This window comes from Muntiacus reevesi, chromosome X (genome assembly GCF_963930625.1).
Source record: "Muntiacus reevesi chromosome X, mMunRee1.1, whole genome shotgun sequence".
In the NCBI taxonomy this organism is placed as follows: domain Eukaryota; kingdom Metazoa; phylum Chordata; class Mammalia; order Artiodactyla; family Cervidae; genus Muntiacus; species Muntiacus reevesi.
The window spans coordinates 49,927,470-49,931,940 of record NC_089271.1 but is presented as its reverse complement, the minus strand read 5'-3'; positions in this window follow the sequence as shown (position 1 = coordinate 49,931,940).

Here is a 4,471-nt window from a genome sequence, read left to right as displayed (position 1 = left end):
AGTAGGACACAGCTTAGTGACTGAACAACAACAACAACATATATTGTTATTTAACATTAAAAACAATCCACCCGGTGAAATGTGCTGCTGACTACCGCAATTGCTTGTGTAGTCCACATGGATCAGGTCACCACTGTGGGAAGTAGGTGTGAGAATGTTCCAGAAGGAAAAAGGATATGGGGAGTGCTATGCTGGCGCAGGAAGTACAGTTCCCCTGGGAGTGGGGAAAAGAACAATGACCTCCTCTCTGATATCAAGGTAAGAGCTGGAGATCTGGACTCCAGGTAGGGAGCATATGGCCCAAAACCATCCAGTTGGTAGATAATAATAATCTTTGCCACACGTGATACCAGACTAGAGGGCTAAAGAGAGTGATAGCTAGTAAGTGGGCCTCTTCAGAGGAACATGGATGACATTCTTGTGGATGGTATCTGGTATCCATTTAAAACTTTTCTTTCCAGACTGGTAATTTCCTTCTGTTATCCTTAAAGTTCCAGTAAAGTTTTGTTAAGCACACATACAGAGAAGAAAAGCATGCTATGGAAAAAGTACCTTTGGAGAATAAAGAAGAGTGTTTAGAAATTTAAAACAATTCCCAAAATAATAAACTTAATAGAAGGTAATGTCAAGAAAATGTTTCAGAATGTTTAATAAAAAACAAACAAAAAAATGGTATACTTTCAGTTTCTGGTCTGGTATGTAAGGAGACTGAAAGTTGTCACTCCATACAAGAAAAAGGCTGAAGAAAGTGAAAATTAACAACTCTTTTAAGATCTATAAGAGAACTGTGGGGGACATCCCTGGCGGTCCAGTGGTTAAGACTTTGCTCCCCAGTGCAGGGGGCGCAGGTTCAATCCCTGGTCGGGGAGCTAAAAAAACCTCACATGCCTGGCGGCCAAAAACCAAAACATGAAACGGAAACAGTATTGTAACAAATTCAATAAAGACTAAAAGTGGTTCACATCAAAAAAAAAAAAAAAAAATCTTAAAAAAAAAAAAAAGAGAGAACTGTGGCCAAAGGGAAAATGTCTATCTCCCAAATTGAAGAGATACCCCAACAAGTAAAGAAAATCACAGCTTACTGGAGCACAAGCCAGGAGCAAAAATCTCCATAAGAAATAGTGTCGGGGTGGGAAAACCCAAAGAGTAATTGATGAATTACTAGAGGTTTAGAGTGGGAAAATTTGAAAATTAAAATTCCAAGGAAGCCTAAAGTTAGCGGTCCTTGGCACTTGACTGAGTTTTACTTCCAGGCACTCTACCAGATTCTCATAGTGAAAATTGAGGAAAAATCCTCTCCTGCATCTTGTAGGGAGAGTGGATTAATGGTTATTTAAAATAATCCCAAAGTGTTCTCCTAAATAAGGCCTGCTTTTCTTAATTTAAAATTTTTAATTGGAGTATAGTTGCTTTACAATGTTGTATTAATTTCCACTGTGCAGCAAAGTGAATTAGTTATATGTGTGTGTGTGTGTGTGTGTGTGTGTGTGTGTACACCACACTCTCTTTTAGATTCACTTATCATTTAGGTCACAGAGCATTGAGTAGTCTTCTGTGTTATACAGTAAGTCCTCATTAGTTATCCATTTTATATACAGTGGTCTACATATATCAATCCCAAACTCCCAAGACTTCCCTAGCAGTCCAGTGGTTAAGACACTGTGCTTCCACTGCAGGGGGTGTGGGTTCCATCCCTGGTGGGAGAACTAAGATCTTGCATGCTGTATAGCATAACCAACTCCAGCTCCACACACAAAAACAAAAAACAAGGCCTGCTCTTAAAGCGAACCATTTTACCACAGTCCAAGTGACTAGAGTTTTATCAGACAGTAACTGAACTGGAGGAATAAAAATACCCACTTCCAGGCTTTTCTAGCCCTCCTCTATCACCTAATAGGGGAAAAAACTGAGAAGCACATTTCAAGTTCACAGTCTAGGGGCTCGGTTGACCAACATAGAGGTTTCATTATAGGACTATAGAACAATTCTTCTCCCCTGACACGTTAGCCCAGTAGGGCTTCTATATAATAACAGAGGAATAAAACAGAAAGAATGGTGTATATCAGGTGTATTTTAAGAAGAGATCTCAAGGGAAACCCAAAGACAAAATGGGAGACAAAAACAAGGACTGTAGAGGAAATTTTAGCTTTTGACATGTATAGCTACAGGAAACCCTATAAACATAGTTTAATTCTAGCCAGATAAACACAATACCTCACATTAAAGGCTTATGTATCTCAGTTAATTTTACACAATACATTATGTCTGGCCTTCAGACATAAAAATTAAAAGGCATACTAAGAGACAAAAGCACACTTTGAAGAGGCAGAGCAAACATCAGAACCAGAATCAGATATAACAGATGTGTTATTATAAGAATGAAATTTTTTGACTGAAACTTTCAATATTTTTCTTACATTTAATACTCGATGTAGATGTGATTTTTAATTCAATAAGTACCTGTTGAGCTTTTGCTGTATGTGCACCACTGTTAAAGTCCTCTTTATTTTTAAAAAATATTTTTAAAATATATTCTTGTTGGTTATGTGCACATGTAAATCCCAAACCCCCAATCTATCCCTTCCTCCCACCCCCTAGTAACCATAAGTTACTTTCTCTAAGTCTGTGAGTCTGTATTTTGTAAATAAGTTCATTTATATCATATTTTTATTCCACATATAAGCAGTATCATGTGATATTTGTCTTTCTCGGACTTTCTTTGTTTAGTATGATTATCTTCAGGTCCATCCACTTTACTACAAATAACATTATTTCATTCTTTTTATTTTTATTTACTATCTTTAACTTTCTTTTTAAAATGTTATTATTGGAGTATAATTGCTTTACCATGTTGTATTAAATTTTGCTGTCAAACAAAGTGAATCAGCTATAGGTATGTGTGTATATACACATACATATATATGTATATATATGTATATCCCCTCCTTCTTGAGTGTCCCTTCCACCCCCTTTCCACCCTCAAGATGATCAGAGAGCATGGGGTTGAGCTCCCTGTGTTATAAGGCAGCTTCCCACTAGCTATCTATGTTACACATGGTGGTGTATATATGTCAATGCTACTCTCTCAATTCGTTCAACCCTCTCCTTCTCCTGCAATGTCCAGAAGTCTAGTCTCTACATCTGTGTCTCTATTCCTGGCCTGCAAATATGTTTATCTGTAGCATTTTTCTAGATTCCATATATATGTGTTAATATTTGAAATTTATCTCTTTCTGACTTACTTCACTCTGTATGACGGGTTCTAGGTTGATCCACCTCACTACAACTGACTCAAATGTGTTCCTTTTTATGACTGAGTATTAGTTTATTGTATATTTGTTCCATAATTTCTTTATCCATTCATTTGTCGATGGGCATCTGAGTTGCTTCCATGTCCTAGCTACTGTAAATGGTGCTGTAATGAACATTGAGGCACATTTGTCTTTTTCAATTATGGTTTTCTTCAGATATAAGCCCAGGAGTGGGATTGCTGGACCACATAGTAGCTCTATTTTTATTTTTTTAGGGAACCTGCATACTGTTCTCCAATGTGGCTGTAATAATTTACATTGGCATTGTGCAGGGGAGGGTTTCCTTTTCTCCACACCCTCTCCAGAGTTTATCGTTTGTAGATTTTTTGATGGTGGCCATTCCAAATGGTGTGAGGTGATATCTCATTGTAGTTTTCATTTGCGTTTCTCTAATGATTAGTGATGTTGAGTATCTTTTCATTTGCCTCTTGTCCACTTGTATGTCTTCTTTGGAGCAATGTCTATTTATATCTTCTGCCTATTTATTGATTGGACTGTTTGTGTTTTGGATATTGAGTCATATGAGCTGTTTATAAATTTTGGAGACTAATTGTCAGCCACATAGTTTGAGAATATAATGTTTCTCCCACTCTGTGGATTGTCTTTTAGTTTTGCTTGTTGTTTCCTTTTTGTGAAAAAACTTTTGAGTTTAATTAGGTCCCATTTCTTTATTTTTGTTTTTATTTCCTTTACTCTATGAGAAAAATTAAAAAGATACTGCCATGATTTATGTCAAAGTGTCTTCTGCCTATACTTTCTGTTAAGAGTTTCTGTAGTACCAGTCTTACATTTAGAACTTTAATCCATTTTGAGTTTATTTTTGTGTTAGGTGTTAAAGAATGTTCTAGTTTCATTTTTTACATGTAGTTGTCCAGTTTTCCAAGCACCCTTTGTTGAAGATACTGTCTTTTTTCCATTGCATAGTCTTCCCTCTTTTGTTGTAGACAAATTGACCATAGGTGTGTGGGTTTTTTCTGGGCTTTCTATCCTGTTCCATTGATCTATATTTCTGTTTTTGTGCCAGTACCATGCTGTTCTGATAACTGTAGCTTTGAAGTATAGTTGTAAGTCAGGGACCCTGATTCCTTCAGTTCTGTTTTCCTTTCTCAAGATTACTTTGGTTATTTGAAGTCTTCTGTTTCTCCACACAAGCTTTAAGA